Here is an 18,667-nt window from a genome sequence, read left to right as displayed (position 1 = left end):
TAGCGGAGCAGTTGGAAATTATATTGATCAAGAACTGGCAGCAGAGATGGGGCTTCCTTTGTGTTCTAAGCCAACTTTGGACAAGGTAACCACTGTGGATGGGACAGAAATCGCTTCCGGACCAGTAACCCAGTGCACAGACAGGGTAACCTTGCTGTGCCAGGACGGACATTGGGAGTCTATTTCATTTGATCTCATCAAGGCACCTCAGTTCAGGCTAATACTAGGGATGCCATGGTTGGTTGCTCACAACCCTTTGATAGACTGGTGGGCACGAAAATTAACCTTCCCCGGTGACTGCTCCCCTGCCTGCTATTACCAAGAGCGACAGTATCAACCCTGGGAGCAGCTAATACCTTGCCAAGTGAATACCATGATTTCCAGGATGTTTTCCGAAAGGACCAAGCCAATACATTGCCGCCTCACAGGCCCTATGACTGTCAGATTGACCTTGTTCCTGGTGCACAAATCCCTTGCGGCAGGATCTACGCTCTCACAGAACCAGAAAACCTTCAGTTGAAATCCTATTTAAACCAGTACCTTCCAAACGGATTTATCTGTCCTCCGAAGTCCCCCGGTGCCAGTCCTTTGTTCTTCGTACCGAAAAAGGAAGGAGACTTGAGAACCTGTATTGACTACCGCGCATTGAACCAGATCACTGTGAAGAACCGCTACCCCTTGTCACTTATCCCTGAGGTGCTAGACCAAGTCAAAGATGCCCAGATTTATACCAAATTGGACCTTCGAGGAGCGTACCACCTGGTCCGAGTCAGAAAAGGAGATGAATGGAAAACTGCCTTCTGTACTAAGTACGGCTTGTTTGAATATCAAGTCATGCCCTTCAGGTTACGCAACGCTCCTGCGGCATTCCAGTATTTCATGAATGACGTCTTAAGGGAGTTAATTGATGTGTGAGCCTTAGTGTACATAGACAACATCTTAGTATACTCAGCCTCGGAACAAGATCCTGTCAGGCACGTTCGTTCAGTCCTCACCAAGCTCTGTCAACATCGCTTATTTGCAAAGCTTGAAAAATGCTTTTTTCACGTCACCGAAGTAGAATTTCTTGGTTTTATCCTTACTCCAGGAGGCATCAGAATGGACGTGCACAAGGTAGATGCAATTCTGAAATGGCCTTCACCGACTTCTCTGAAAGGGGTACAAAGCATGCTGGGCTTTGCGAACTTCTACTGGCGGTTCATACCAGACTTTTCTCAGGTTGTGCACCCAATCACAGTACTATTACGAAAAAAACAGTAAAAGGTTTGCTTGGACCGAAGAAGCAGAAGAAGCCTTTCAGGAACTTAAACGAAGGTTTACCTCCGCTCCAATCCTGCAGCATCCTCATCCAGACCTCCCTTATGTCGGTGAAACCGATGCGTCCAGTCTCGCAATGGGGGCTGTACTTTCACAGAGAGACCCGGAAAACGGCCCGCTACATCCTGTGGCCTTCTGGTCGAAAAAGTTCTCACCAACAGAGATTAATTATGCCATCACGGACAAGGAACTCCTGTCTATCAAATCCGCCATTAAAGCCTGGGGGCACTACCTTCTGGGGGCCAGACACACCATTACAGTCATCACAGACCACCAAAACCTGCAATATCTCACAAAAGCCAAGGCCCAGTCCTCGCGCCAATTACGGTGGGCCCTTTTCTTCGCCGAATATGATTATGTAATCACATTTCAACCAGGAGTCAGAAACGGAAAGGCGGATGCCTTATCTCGCATGGGCATAGATGAAATAGTATATTTAACTCCAGACCCAGTACCTATTATACCTGAAGACAATCTCTTGGGTATCACGACAGCCTTAACACAAGCAGAACTACGAAAAGAAATCCAACGGACAATGAATCCTGATGCCTACCTCGCATGGCAAACTCAAGGAGAACAATATACCATCAAGGACCATCTACCCTTTTTTAGGGATCGCCTATATGTACCCAAGAAGGAATTACAACAGCATATTATTTCAAACTATTATGATTCACTGATCGAAGGGCATCCTGGGATCGCCAAAACCCTAGCTAAGGTGAAAGAGAACTTTTGGTGACCTACCTGGCGTAAGGACATCATTCAGTATATTCAGTCCTGCGGTGTCTGCGCACAAAATAAATCACAGAAACAAAAACCATCTGGTCTCCTACAACCATCGGACATTCCTCCAGTTCCATGGCACACTCTTTCCCTTGACTTCATCACTGATCTACCTCCAAGCCAAGGGTTCAACACCATCCTTGTAGTTGTGGACTTATTCTCGAAGATGGCCCATTTTATGCCTCTCAAAGGCCTACCAGACACAGCCACTTTAGCAAAAGTGTTCCTGGAGGGCGTGATTAAGCTACAAGGCTTCCCTTCGGTTCTGGTTTCTGATCGAGGCAGCCAGTTTGTTTCAAACTTCTTGAAAAAATTTTGTGCAATGGCGCAGATCGACGTTCGGCTATCTACCAGTCACCATCCCCAAAAGGACGGCCAAACCAACCGAGAGAATCAATCAGACACTCGAGCAATATTTACGGTGCATGCTGCACCACGAACAAAGGAATTGGAAAGACCTACTATTGATAGCCGAATATGCATATAACAATTATTTGCATTCAAGCAGGGGACAAACGCCCTTCTATACCCTTTATGGCAGACTTCCACGTACCTCTGAACTAGACCTTCCAGCCAGCTTGGAAATGCCAGCAGTAAAGACTCGACACACAACCATTACTCAGGCTTTCAAAAGGGCAAAGTAACACCTTATTCATGCCAAAGAAAAACAAAAGAGATTCGCCGACCAACACCGGAAAAAGGCCCCTGATTATCAAGTAGGAGACAAAGTTTGGTTAGCCGCTAAATTCGTACCCATCAAGGGAACCCGACCTTTCATCCCAGATTCTTATGACCCTATACCATTAAGGCAATTATGAACCCAGCAGCCGTGAAACTGGATTTATCAGCTAATCTACACATCCACCCAGTATTCCATGTGTCCCTCCTGAAACCAATGCAACCCGGCACACGGATTGGGACACCACCTAAGCCCATACTTGTTGACTGAGAACCAGAATTCGAAGTCAAAGATATCTTGGATTCTAAATACTCTAGGACCAAGCTATATTATCTCGCCGATTGGAAAGGATTTGGACCACAAGATAGATCCTGGGAGCCAAGTGAGAATATCCACGCACCATGTCAAATCAGGAAATTCCATCGGAACTTCCCAACCAAACCTGGGCCAGACAGAAGGAACACCATGGGAGGGGCCTTAGGGGGGAGTGCTGTCACGACCCTCGCCCAAAACCCCCTCTGGCAAACCCATTGGCCAGGTGGAGTCAGGACTCGGGCCTCTAGAGCCTGGCATCCTCTTCAAAAGCCCTCATGGGGCCAGTCCTGGAGCCTATGGCGCCAGGCTCATACACCATGAAAAACAATGAGCTTGGGAACTACTTTATTGTATTGTCAGCCAACATGGAGGCATCCACATAGCTTGGTTCCTAAGAACCAAGCTATGCGGTCTAGTGTTTTGGGTGTGGTAGCCTAGGGACTACTTTACCTGGACTATTTTGTTGGGGCTATTTAAATCACACCCGAGCAAGACAACACGCTTCCCGTTACTTTGCAGCTTGCAACGTGACGCTCACCGTGTCCAGCTATTCCCTCGAACCTCGGAGAAGCAGAACCTGCAAGGAAAAGGAACATCATTAGCAGCAGCATCTTACCTGCAGTCTTCATCTTTAAACACACGCAGCTATTGAGAACAGCTTCCTCGAATCTGCACGCCTCCAGGACAGAACGACCTGAAAGAGGAAGATAGAGGCAACATTAAAGAAAGCAGTAGAGACATTTACAGATTACGAACTGCTCAAAAGGCTTACCTGGCTGGTCGCCTCTCGGCTGGCACCACTCTGGACATTCCACTCGTGCTGAAGAACACCGCAACCTACAAGAAAGGAAAACACAGGTTAGCAAAGGCAAGACTTTGCAGCGTTGCGCACACCGCTTACTTACCGCATCATAGCGCTCTTAATGCGCCATCATTTACCAGCGGGGCTCAACCAAGCCAGTTCGCCGCATTGAAGCTCCGCATACCTAAAGGAGAAAAAAGAGACATTTTAAACAAAGAAAGGCATGCAAGATAGCAACAAAACTAAAGAACAGCAATAAGACCTACCTGAACAATATCAAACAAGCCGGCGTCAGTGAAGTAACTGGACCGCACTCGCCCATGAAAGACAATGGGGCCCTGCAAAGAAGGCAGGACGGGGAGCACGCCTAATTCTAGCACAAGGTGAGGAGAGGGCGCCAGAGGGACTGAAATCATACGGGGGTGGAGGGAGGATACTTACCCCAGTCGGTCAGTCTTGAACACAGTCCTCCTGTATTTTCAGGCAGAACCTTCCCCGCAGACCACATCAGGGCAAAGCTGAGAAGCATACCAGCGAGTAACCCGGCTGGGTGGCGTCCCTGTGGATACCAGGTGAGCGTAACAATATCAAAGCAGACTACAATATTCCACAAAACCTCTCGGTAGACAAATTGAAGAATAAAATGCCTAATCTACTCCACATATATCAGCCAGGAGCGCAGCTCCATGCCCATGTGCTGGAAGATGTCCTACATTACACCTCGGAGTTTACCTGAGGTGTGAATGGTTAGCTCAGGAGATAAAAAAAGAAACAAAGATGGCCGCTGCCATAGGGAAAAAGGGGAAAGTCCCTTTTCCATTTCCATGGCAGCGGCCAGGCTTCAGGAGGAGCTCTGGGTCCGGAGCACCAAGTTCCAGTCAAGCAGTTAAGTGGGTTGGGATGGAAGGAGAGAGTGGGGAAGGGGTTTGGATTGTTTTGTGGTGAGGAGGCAACAAAGAAAGGCTTCCTGTTGCCTCCTCACATAAAACATTTTTTTTTTTTTTTTAATGGAGCCACCGGAGAAGGGCCTCAGGTGGCTGAAACAGCAGGCAGAGCATGTGTATTCTCGCCCGCTTTTCCTGCCACCTGATTAGCTGAGCCCCCACCCCCAGGTGCGCATGACTATTATGCATTTCATTTAAAAGATGCACACATGCTTATTTAGAAACTGTTTGGGAAAGGTGATTCTACAATTCAGTGTTTAGGGATTCTGAAGAGATGTATGTTTCTTTCAGTTGAGACCAGCTTGTACATTAGTGACTCATGCAAAAACAAATGCATGAAACCAAGCGTCTGTAACTTGTTGCTTTTCCCGCCATTCTCCCTCACTATTGACTGTGCCGCCTAGGGCTGATAGGACTGTCAACCTTTGCTCTTTAAGGAAAGCAAATGGACATTGGTGTGTGTGTATAAAAAAGACCGTCCGATCTGCATTTTCAATCAGAAATAAGACATAAATATTGGATTTTACTAATCAACTATGGTACAGTGCATTCTTAAGTTGATGGACTATGAACTGCTGTCAAGTTTATTGTATTTTGCATGCAGATGGCTTAGTTAAAGTTAATGGATGTTGCATGTTGGTGTAACATCATTTCATCCTTGCTATAATAGAAGAAATCCAATGCATGGAATGTGTTTGTATCCTAAGATTAAGCAAACACGAGGGCTTTTCATTGGAAACTAGAATTAATGTTTATTTCCACAGCATATGGTCAGTGGCCTATGATGCTCAAGGATAGACATCACAAGCTCAGGCATTTTAAATAATTTGCAGTTAAATGCACATTAAATGTTGCATGCACAAGTCACATTTAATTACAAACAATATTAATAATTCCCTTAGCAGGTATCCAAGGAAACTATAAAGCGTACTTTCTCCAGAAAATACCAGATTGGACCATATTTTGCAACGTTCAGGAAATGTAAAGGTGTCTACAAAGCCAACAAGCATTGATACAGTCAATTCTCTGTGGCTTAGGGGTTTCAGCTTCAGTGCTTTCTAAGCATCACATGCTTGCCAAGAATATAGCACTATTAAGCACAATCCCACATGCAGGCAAATAATGTTGTTTAGGAAGTAAAAAAAATAAAATAAGAAACAAGTATTTAAATTACAAGCCACTTCCAAGGGTCAGGATGGAACAGAAGCCCCTCGTCTGCTGGCACTTCAACATTTAGACCAGTGATATTTCATAGGTGGAGTCTGCTGTTATTCCTTAGTGACTTCAAGCCAATCAGGGTTTCCTTCAATAGGAAATGTCAGATTCTGATATGAGAAGAGTGAGATTAGCACAACATGGCATAACCCATGGGCAGGGGCGAGATCCTTTTAATCTTGCAAGCTAACAACCCAGACCCTTTGACTGATGTAATTCATGCCAAATTACAGACAGGGAGAAATATGATTAATATATGACTGTTTATTTATAACGTGCTTAACACCCAGAGGTTTCTAAGCGTGGACCCGGGGATCGAACCTCTGTTGCTCCCTGTTGTCTTGCTTCCAAGGTGAGCACTTTGCCCCTAAACTATCCTCCCGAGATGTGGCACACTGAGCACAGGGGGATTAATCCAGAGAGCCAGGAGGGCACAGAGCATGGATACCTTTTTACTTGGATGCCAGCGTTGAGAAGGGGAATATGATTACCTTCTGACTGATTGATGTGCTGCTACATCTAGGAGAGAGGAGGACTCATCAGCCAAAGGGTCCAGAAAGATTCATCGCTGGTGCTGGCAGGACTCATCAGCCAAAGGGTCCAGAAAGATTCATCCCTGGTGCTGGCAGGACTCATCAGCCAAAGGATCCAGAAATATTCATCCCTGGTGCTGGCAGGACTCATCAGCCAAAGGATCCAGAAAGATTCATCCCTGGTGCTGGCAGGACTCATCAGCCAAAGGGTCCAGAAAGATTCATCCCTGGTGCTGGCAGGACTCATCAGCCAAAGGATCCAGAAAGATTCATCCCTGGTGCTAACTCCTGTCCAAACGTTTTCATCCATCAATTAAGATAGTGAACCAGTGCCCCCTTTAGATACTTGAACAATAAAATTAAAACAAAATACAAATACAAAATAAATGTTAGAATTTCCTAGAAACTGAATATTGCGTCAATACGACCCAAGGCGGAGGGCCAATATTGCCCCAGGTAATGCCCCTGGGTCCCCTAGTTAAAGCCCCAAGCGTAGTGAGGGCCTACATGAGGCCCTGGGGGAATTACCGGGGGAGGTATTGGCCCACCACCTCGGGTTTTATAGCCATTAGTACCCTGGCCCGTTAGACCGGGGTACTAATGGCATTTTTTTCTGTTCCGAAACACTGCTGCGTTTCGAAACAGAAAAAAGAAAAAGTCAAATAAAATGGCTGCCGGGACAGGCAAAACGTAGTCCGTTTTCCCTTTCCATATCAGCCATCGGGAGCGGACGCGGTGGGAACAGAATTGTGAAAAAAGAAGGTAAGTGGGGTTGGGAAGGCGGGGAGGGTCTAGTATGCAGGGGAGGGGGGGTGGAGGAAAAATAAAACGTACCTGAGTCCCCGGGCGGGGGATAAAGGCAGCCTCCAGCCTTGGGGAGGCTCGGAGCGGGGATTGCCCCGTTTCGAGCCTCCTCATTGGCTAAGGGGCGATCACGCCCCCCACCGGGAACAAAAGCAGGCACGTACGTGCGTCCACGGGAATACCGTGTGGTATGGCTTGGAAAAGAGCCAATACACGTGTAGTATTTCCCGTGGACAACGCATGCCGGGTACTAATGGTCGGTGGGCCATTTCCTTCTCCAGATAAACTAAATCATTTAATTTCCCTGGTTTGTTTCCGAAGCAGGGGTCTCTTTAAAACTGTGATTTCTGTATGAATTCTAATTCACATATTTGTCAAAGGTATTGAAAGAATCTAAACACTGCAAGAGCCCTACTCAATTAATGCCATGAATTACAACCACCTTTCTAATTTTCAGAACATTGGGAGAGGGCTTTATGAAAATAGACTCACGTGAACTTGTTCAAAATGATTTTTGTGTCCTCACCCCGAAATCAAAATCATTTAGAATTCCTTTTATTTGTCCTTACTCACACACAAATATTATTTGGAATTCAGTGTTTCACTGTTTACATGCAACTTGTCAAATGTTTCTCTTGAATTGCATGCACTTTCAAGCCCAAATGTAAAACGTTATTATTCTGGACCACATTAGAAAATAATGCACAGGATACATGACATTGTTTTGCCCAAGATTCCATACGTGGCATTGTATTTACATTGTTTGAAACATGCTATGTAAGTTAGCAACATATGATTAACCTTATCTAGAATAGTCATTCACATTTTATGAATTATGGATAGATTTCGTTTTGAAAAAGTAATGTTCTGCATTTGTTTTTTTTACTTACATTGACTAGTGACACAGAAGTAAGTAGGGCGCATGTTGATTTCAATATTATATTTCAAGACAATGTTCATATACTTGTAGTATTTGTGTGACTGCTCCAGTTGTGAGATAGGGACCACCTGTATGTAAATTCACTTTATTTTTAAATACAAATGCCATCCAATGAAACGCTCCTAACACGACAGGATATAGAAAATCATTTGACAATGTGTGGTAGCTCTTCCTCTTCCAAGTATTGCATAAAATTAACTCACAGCATAATACAATCTCCTTACTATGACTAGGGCTGCAATACTAACGGCAGATTCAAGATTTTTTTTTATGTGAGGAAATGCAAATATCCAGCAGAAAGCAGGGTTGCCAATGCTGTTCCTGTTACTTGACCTTGTGTTGGAAATGCTGTCCACTAATCTTAGGACAGACAACGACTGCAACAGAATCCAGATACAAGATTTCCATGTAACGTCTCTATCCCTTTTGAAGATGACATGCTCTCATTCCCGAGAGAACCAGAGAGAGACTTACTGTGCCTCTTTGCAAAACTGAAAGTCTACGGCCAAATGCCAGGTTCTAAAATAAACTAGGCTTAATCAACGATAATGGGGCCCGGTAATTGGAACGTTGATTGCTTCAATTTACGATTAGCCATCGACTGACTCATGCAGAATATAGTATCACTAAACTTGAAGCCTGTGCTACTAGACATTTACGAAGGATATGAATTGAGGTGTTTGTGGAAATACCCAAGTAGCTAAGATGATGGTCTTTCCGAATATCCTATACAATATACCAAACATGCCCCGCCCCCCAATCCCAAAAGCCACATTCTTGGAGATTGATAAGGCTTGCCTAGAAAATGAAACTATGATGGGTTATTTATAACACGCTTACTACCCAGAGATTTATGTCGTCTTGTTTCGACGGAGAGCACTTTGCCTCTGAGCTATCCACCCAGGACTAACTATGGTTGACTAAACTGAAAATGCCAGAACGTTCGGGCAGATTTGGTCTCTAGTGTATCTAGGACTATTATGGATCCAGCATCCTAGAGCAGTACTCGAGAGTGATTGACATAGCGTCATCTCAGACGCTGGTTTGCATTAACCTGCAAAGAGTCATGTCAAAGAATAATAATGCAAGCCTTGCCTTACTGCAAAATCATGGCTCAGGTTTCACTGAGCAACCAGTGAACCTGCACGGATAGGGAGTTTTGACCACAGGAGAATTAGTTGAATTATATCCGTCAAATTTGTTTTGACGAATTTGACCGCAAATATATGTGCGGGGTGGGTAAAGGTAATAATTAAGGTAGGGGGAAGTGAGGGAAGAGCTGTGTGGGGTTTCCCCCACATATATTTGCAGCCAAAGCGAATTAAGTGGAAAAAACCTACGAATTCCAATTTGACTAATTGTTTTCAACAACATTACATAGAATCAATCTTCACATTGCCACGAGGTTCCCAAAGACTAAAGCAAAGAAAGCTAATTCAAATGTGCCGCGGGAGCTTGGGCCCCACTATGGATGGACCAAACATTCATGTCAATGGAAAAGTCGTGAAAGAATGTGAAATGAAGACTGCAGAGATGTCATAGCCAATGGAAGTCATTCAGAGAGCAGGGGATTTCACAGTCTACACTATGAGCTAAGGAACCACCTGAACGTCCTCAGAGAGACCGCTGCACAGTCAGGCTCTTATCCAGGTGTGAGAACTCAGCGTAGTGAGAGACAGCTGGCGGAGGTGCTTTAGTGACGGAGAATGAAATATCCACATGCTCTACACCTGTACCAAGGCTGTCACAATTCTAGTCTTACACAATTGATACAATGGACTTGGGTAAGGTGCGCAGCTCCCAGCCAACATCACCCTAATTCTCTTGCATTATGTACTCCCTCGAGCCAGATTGGAGCACTGCAGCTGCCTGTGAGTGATAGTGCCCTCAATCAGGAACCATTTGGTCCTGTCAAAATCCGATAGGTTGAATAAAGCAAAAGAACAAAATGGCGTAAGTAGGAAAACTTCCACCAACTGTGAAAAGGGTCCGTAGCACAAAGAAGACGCTTTTTCTGGTACAAGGAACCGATACCTGGAAATGTTCTAAGACTGAATCTATATCCATCCGAGCTGGGAGGAACCTAGACCTCATAGTACAGAGGTTGGCAACCTACAGCCTCTCTAGATGGTTTTGACTACAACTCCAATGATCCCTCGCGATTGACTATGCTGGCTAGGGTTGAAGGGAGTTGTAGTCCACAACATCTGGAGAGCCTTGGTTGCAGACCTTTGGTATATCAGAGCAGTTCTATGGCTGGAGTGCTAATAATAATAATAATAATAATAATAATAATATTAATAATAATAATAAGAATAAGTATTAATGTGATACAGTTTTGTACAAACGTATAAAACTTTACACATATTACACCAATAAACTGTAAAAATACAAAAATATATATAAAGATATACATGGATCATTATCTACATAATATACACAACAAATCAAATCCTTGGTTAAAACAAGTGGTTAGGCATTGAAACCAGCCAAGAAAACACACATAAGCATAAATCAGATTTACATATTCCATTCTATGGGTTATTCACATCCACTGACTAAAGAAGAAAACCTCTGGGCACAGGGGCCACCCTAGAACTTATTTTCATACGAGTCGAGGCCTCACGCCACACCTGGAAAAGTGCTAAGTGCAATTTAGGGTTTAGAGTGTTAACACACTGATTCCAGAAGTCTGCCTGCTCTATAAACTCTGGGTTATGGACAAACTCACCTAGGTATTTTACTCTCATCCTGGGACATAGTGTTAGAACATGGCGGGCAGTTTCAGACTCAGTAGAGAGTTCACATAGTCTACAATACCTTTCTGCCACAACTAAACCCATTTCCAGGCCTCTAGCCGCCAAAACAGGTAGATGATTGAAGCGTAGGAGTAGAAAAAAACACCTCAATTGGTCCGACGGGCAAAGGTTTAAATAAGGCTGCGCCTTCATAAAGGTGTAGAGGACATGCGTGATAAAATGGTACCTTTTCAAACGTTCAGGCCTGGATCTGCATAGTAACAAACGTGTACTTTAATTTCATTGGCTGTTTACCAGCCAATGAAATTTGTTAACAGTACTGAGTGGGGCTGGGTGCAGTGGCCCGCAGCACGAGAGCAGTAGTGGTGGGAGCAATTTTAATTTGGCGCGGCCTGGGCTTGCAGACCACTGTCTGGGAGTGGCACTGGCAGTGACACTGAGCCAGGATGTGCCTGGTAACGATGAGAAAGAAACAGAAGCAAAGTGGACCTGTGCGACACGTGTGGCTGGCCTTCCTTGCTGACCAGAGTGACCCCGGGGTAAGTGAAAAGCTATTTCCTTTCAACTTTCCTGGCTGTCTCACCTTAATCTACCTCTGTAATCCATTTATTAAGGCAGTTTATTCTCCCTTAGTATTACTAACCGCCCCAAAAAAATAAACGAAATTACATGGCAGTGTGACTCAATTAGTGCATGTTTTGGACGGCCGGGTGAGACTCTAATTGGCAGGTTTTGACACTTGTTTGAGTCCGTTAAGTAGTCAAGCAGATCATTTTGAATCACCAGCTGCAGGCACGCATTGGGGAGTGAGTGAAATAGAGGAACCTTCAGGAAAGGCTGTCCAGTGCGGCATTTGTCAAGAGTGTGGGTCTGCAGAGTAGATGAAATGTCAGGGAAATTACAAGAAAAATCCATCAGTCACTGAGAGGCCCACCCGAATGCGTAGGCAAACCAACGTTTTGGGAGTGTTTGTTTACAGTGGATAGGAAAAGTAATATACCAAGCTTGTTTACAAGAAGAAGAGTTTATTTTCATGGTGTAATGTTACAGCACCAGGAAACGGTCTAGTTCTGTGAATATTACTATACTTCATAGTCGGTAAACAGTTACATGGAGGGAAGGGGTTTACCTTGGAAATTAGATAAATAACAGAATTCTTTTTTCTTTTTGTTGAAACCTTTCGAGAGATCATAGTTCTCGTTTTCCATAAATTAATCCAGCTGTTTAGCAAGCTCAATTCCATTTTATTAAATGGGGGTTCTGCCCGGGGGTGGACTGGGAAGCAAAAGAGGCCCTTGAAATAATTTTCAAAGTGGCCCAATATTACACATTGAGTGCCATATAGCAGGGATTCTACGGTATAAATATTAGCGATCCAAAGTGCCTTCTCTTCACATTTCAAATCGGGATCCTGCATTATGAGGGTATTTTGCCTTCTGTCCTTTCTCGGACTTTGGTCTCCACTAACAAAATAGCAGGCCTTAAAAATAAGGCATTTGAAAACGGGGCCATTTGGGGTTTTATATAATCCAGGGTGTTGCTTGGTGGATCCGACTCTCATTCAAAATGCAGAATGGATTCTGAAGTAACTTGTCTGGCAGCCAAAGGTTCGTCAATTTCTTTTATTTATCAGCTTCATGTATAAATCTTCCGGCGCCCCGTATTAACACCTCCAGCCTACCAACCTCCCATCTTCAACCGTCCTCCACTCGCGTCACTCGTACACACATTCCAACCCATACATTCTATCTGAAGCTCGCGGGCTGGGAGAGCCGTGAGCCTTCACACCTTGGAGCTACTATAAATACTACATCATCCCCCCCCTTTTAACATCTTTAAGAATTAAGGAAACTTTGGGTAAACTCAACTAATATACATAATGTAAAACCAAGATGGTATAACTCAAAATGATATTACTAAATTTGACTTATCTAAATACATTATGTGAGAACAACCTATTGAAACTGAATATTGAATATACATGTGGAATACATATATTATTATTTTTTTTTTTTTTACATATCATAATCCTTAGACCAAAACGGCAATCTCCTTTCTCTTGAATTCCGCACACACCTGTTCCCAATCCTCCCCTCCACTTGTTGTCGCTGAACCACATTCTCATCAGTATAACTTCCCACACTACCATTCACTACATCATTGCTATTCAGAATTTTTTCATCACCAAACACATCACTTACTGTCCTCTCTGTTTTGAGTTGTATGTGTCCTTGTTTGTCACCTTTCCACATCCACTTACTAACCCTGTCCATATTCCATACAGATCCCCCTTCTACTCTAACCGCTCTCTTGAACACTTGTATTACCTTGACAGGTCTGCTGTATTTAGATTCTCCCTTCTTAACTTTCCTTCCGAACTTTATTCGTACAAAGTCACCCGGCATTATCTTCAACTTAAACTTTTCAACATGCATTTTGCTTAACTTATGTGATTCTTGATTTCTTCCATGACCTTGTAACCCATTACCTACACCTTTCCTCCGATTAACCCATTCAGGATTAAGTAACGTATTGGGAGCTCTTCCCCTCATTAATTCAAACGGTGATACTTCCATTCCTCTTTTGACAGACATTCTAGTACTCCAAATCCTTTCCTTAAGAACTTCGTCAACCGGTAGGTTGTTACTCAATGCCAATTCTACTGCTTCTACAATCACACGGTTGTGTCTCTCAACCAATCCATTGGTTTGTGGGTGGTATAATGACGAAAACCTCCACTCAATGCCTGTCTTCTTGACAAATTCCTTCATTTCATTACTTCTGAACTGTACTCCATTGTCACTTAATATTATTTTAGGAAATCCTTCCCTTCTGCATACCTGCATCAAAAATTTTATTACCTCATAAGTATCAATTTCCTTCACTGCTTTGACTTCTACCCAACCTGAGTAATAATCCACCAACACAATAAGGAATTTTTTTTCTCCAATTAATTTCACATATGGTCCAATGATGTCAATCCCACACATCTCCCATGGCGCATCACCTTTGTCAATGTTAATTGGTTTGGACTTGACAATCCTACAGCTCTTATCACTGTTTTGACACGGCCAACAATTTCTGATAAACCTCTCAATCATAATATCCATGCCTGGCCACCAATATTTCAACCTTACATTATTTTTAGTCCCTGTGATGCCAGGATGGCCTTGGTGCGCCTTCTCAATTAATTCATTCCAAAACTTGTGGGGAGGAATTAACTTATCTCCTCTCACTAAAAACCCATCTTCCATCGACAACTCATCCTTAATCTCCCAATATTTCCTACAACCTTCGCTCACAACTCTTTTTTCAGGCCAACCACTTTCTGTGTACTTCCTTATCTCCTGCAATTCCTCATCTTTGGCTAATTCTTCTATCCACATTTCCTTAGATGTGACCTCGAAAATAGTTGCTACAATTTCTTCGTTTGGATCTGCATTCACTTCATTATTCTTTAACGGCAATCTAGATAAATAATCGGCTATTATATTTCTCTTTCCTGGCACATACCTCACAGAAAAATTGTAATCCTGCAACTTCAAACTGAGTCTAGCTAATCTCGGAGATGCTTTACACATTCCTCTCACCGTGAGAACTTCTATCAATGGTTTATGGTCGGTTTGAATTACAAATTTGTTTCCCCACAAATATTTTCTAAAATAATTCACCGACCATGTACATGCCAATAATTCCTTTTCAATTACTGAATATCTGCTTTCTGTTTCTGTGATTGCCCTCGAAGCATAACTGATGGTCTTTTCATTTGCATCTTCATCTACCTGTGTTAACACTGCTCCTAGACCATTTCCACTTGCATCCACTGTAATCTTAGTGAGTCTCCCGTAAACAAACCCTCCCAATTCTACCGAATTGCAAATCCCTTCTTTTATACTCCTGACTGCTTCACCACATTCATCACTCCAATTAAACTTAGCATCTTTTTTCAATAATTTCCTCAATGGTTCCGTTGTACTAGCAAATTTTTTTACAAATCTGTTATAATATTCACACAGCCCCAGAAACGATCTTAATTCATCTTTGTTGTTTGGCTCTGGTGATTGTTTGATAGCTTCTAATGCATCTCTTTTGGGTTTATAACCCTTACCATTTACTGCATGTCCTAAATATTCTACTTCCTCTACCCCAAATTTACATTTGTTTACCTCAATCTTCAATCCAACTGCTTCCAATCTTCTCAAAACTTCATTCAATCTCCCATCATGCTCTAGTGACCCTTTGCCAAATACTATTATATCATCTTGATATACCAACACTCCACTCAGACCTTTCAACACATTCGTCATAATTCTTTGAAATACTACGGCTGCAGACGCTAATCCAAATGGCATGCGTTTGTAACGATACAACCCATAAGGTGTAACAAATGCTGTAATGTCTCTACAATCCTCTGTTAATGATATTTGATGATATGCGCTCGATAGATCCAAAGTAGAGAATACATCGGCATTGTCAATACGATTCAACATCTCAGAGATGATGGGAAGTGGAAACACATCTGTTATTATGTTTTTGTTGACATCTCTTAGGTCCACACATATCCTAAGTTTGCCACTTTTCTTCAATGCAATAACTATAGGGCTCACCCACTCAGATGACTCAATTTTCTCTATAACTCCTTCAGTTTCTAATGATATCAATTCTTGCTCCACTTTGTCAGCAATCGCAAATGGAATGGGTCTGGATTTCGTGTGTCTAACTGGTATTGCTCCTTTCTTGAGTCGTATTCTGTGTGAAAAATCTTTTAGCAATCCTAATTTTGCAGGCTTTTCTTGCTCCTTTTTATTAACTTCCTTTGTTCTTCGTCCTTGACTCTTGTTGACCACCAAAACTTGCTCTTCGTTACATGGATCCAACCTGATTCTCAGTCCAGCTTGATCCCTCCACCCCAAAACATTTACTCCTTTTTCAGCAACATATACCTTAACTTGAGATCGTCTGTCTCTGAATTGAATGATACTCGGGAACCAACCAATCATGCTGATTCTGGATCCTTCAAATCCTCCAGGATTCATTATATCTGATATTTCCATCTTAGTTTTCAGACCACGTTTTTTTAAGTTCTTCCAAGATCTCATTGTGATAATTGTCCATGGGGAACAACTATCCACCTTCAACTTGAGTTTCCAATTGTCCAGGAACACCTCACAACTTGGGCATTTGAATTCTCCTTCAGGTGGTTCTCGTATAAGGAACACTCTTTCTTCATCTGATTCTTCTTCTTCTTCCGTTACGGCAGAAACTTTCTTCCTCCTTCTACACGTGACCGCGAAGTGACCTCTTATTCCACAATTCCCACATTTTTGTCCCAAAGCAGGACATTGTCTAGCATAGGCATAATAGCCAGTTCTGCCACAATTATAACATCTGTCTCCTTCTCTCTGTTGGTTGTACTGAACCCTTTGATCATTTTGAACCCTGGTTTCACTCTACATCCAGTTCTTTCCTCGGTATGAGTTTCCCTTCTGGTCAAAATTCTTCAATCTGTTGTTTCGTCCTGCATTATTTTCACTTTTCTCTCTATTCTTGATATTCGCCCCTCCTCTGTCTCTGGGTCGAACTGCATTCACCTGACTTTGTTCTTCAGTTTCCTTCTCTTGTATCTCCTTAGTGCCTTGGTTATGTTTCTGCATACTTTGTGCAGCTTCTTCTTTCTTGCTTTTCATCTCTCTCGAACACAATTGAGTGTGTTCCACTCGTTTCGCTATGGCTATTGTTTCTGGTAGTGATGGGTTACCCACCATCCATAACCTATCCTGAATAATATTATCTTTTGAGTGGATAATGATTTGGTCTCTGATTAACTCATCCAACGTGATGCCATTTCCAAATTGGCACGTCCTTGACAGTACTCTCAATGCAGAAACATATTCTTCAATGGTTTCCTGCTCCTTTTGCACCCTGGTGTAGAATTTGTATCTATTTATAGCTACATTGGTCTCTGGTGCATAATATTTGTCCAATTGTCTAATGGCTCTATCATGTTCGTCCGCATCACCAGCTTCATCTACAGTTAATTCTGGTAATTCTCTGAACTTCCTTTGTCCTTCCAACCCCAATGCGTGTAACAGTAGTAATTTCTTTTTCCGGGATGTGAGCTCCTCCTGTTCTACAGCCTGAATGTAATTTAACCAGAATTCTTTCCATTCTGACCATAATACTACTGGTTGACCAGGAGTTGGAAGAAAACTTGCCGGAGGTTGTATACTGATGCCTTGTAACATTCTTGACATCAATTGTATATTCTTGTTATACAACTGTTCCTTGTACCTTAGTTGGGTTTGCTAATTCCAGCAATTTAATCTTCAACTACTGTGAGGAGGAAGAGGGTTATTGTCTACTCCTCATTTTGCCTCAATGTTCTTAATGTCATGTGATTTCTACTTTTGTGTGGGTCCTTTCCTCTACTTCACAGTATGTGTTACAAATACAGGCTGTCACACTGGGGCGGGGCAAAATTCATGAATATACGACCTTTTCTGCACGAATCAACGTAATGCCAGCACGTTGATTCGGAGCGTGTGCTCTACTCTCCTTCACTGCACGAGCCTGCGCCGTGTGGCACAGCAGCTCGGAGCGTCCGCTCTCGTGTAATAAGGTGATCCTGTTCACCTTTGCAGCACAAGCCTGCACCCTAGATGCGGCGGCTCGGAGCGTCTGCTCTTCGTATACGTTTTTTTTTTTTTTTTTTTTTTCACCCAGTTCGGCCCGTGGGTTCTCAGGGCGCCGGCATCCTCGTCGCCATTTGAAGTAACTTGTCTGGCAGCCAAAGGTTCGTCAATTTCTTTTATTTATCAGCTTCATGTATAAATCTTCCGGCGCCCCGTATTAACACCTCCAGCCTACCAACCTCCCATCTTCAACCGTCCTCCACTCGCGTCACTCGTACACACATTCCAACCCATACATTCTATCTGAAGCTCGCGGGCTGGGAGAGCCGCGAGCCTTCACACCTTGGAGCTACTATAAATACTACAGATTCTTAGTAGGGTCTTTGATGAAAAATACATGCACATTTGCAGAGAATCGAAACACAGCTGAGAAGGTCAAAGAAATACTTAAAGAGGGTTCCTGGTTTTCCCTCTGCTCTCCACCCCTAGCCATGCGAGCACAATGGGCTACAGTTTCGGAGATTTAGCAAGCAAACTAGCTGAACACCAAACAAGAAAGCTATGCTCCCAGGGCAGACAAGGAGAGAGGCCTGCATTAACACCACAAAGCTCTCTCTGCAGCAGTCCATTATCGAGCCACCGTAATGTTTTGATGCAGAACCACTAAATTAAAGGCAAAATAAGAAAAAGAAATGGTCGAACTGTAATGCTTGTCAATAAATGCTTGTGGATTAGTTGTGCATTATAAATGAGTGGAGGTCATCTAATGTCTAATTCCTGGCCACTTCAACCTCTGGCCATGGTGATTTTGAAGAATAAAGACCTGGGTCTTAGTAGAGAAGACTTACCATGTGATATGATATGATATTTTTATTTGCATCGCGCTCGTACACAAGTACATATTTATATCACGCTTGTACATAAGACCACCGTGTAATAATTTG

This window comes from Ambystoma mexicanum, chromosome 12 (assembly GCF_040938575.1).
Source record: "Ambystoma mexicanum isolate Mex_15411 chromosome 12, UKY_AmexF1_1, whole genome shotgun sequence".
Taxonomy (NCBI): Eukaryota; Metazoa; Chordata; class Amphibia; order Caudata; family Ambystomatidae; genus Ambystoma; species Ambystoma mexicanum.
Note: the sequence above shows the minus strand (reverse complement) of the source record.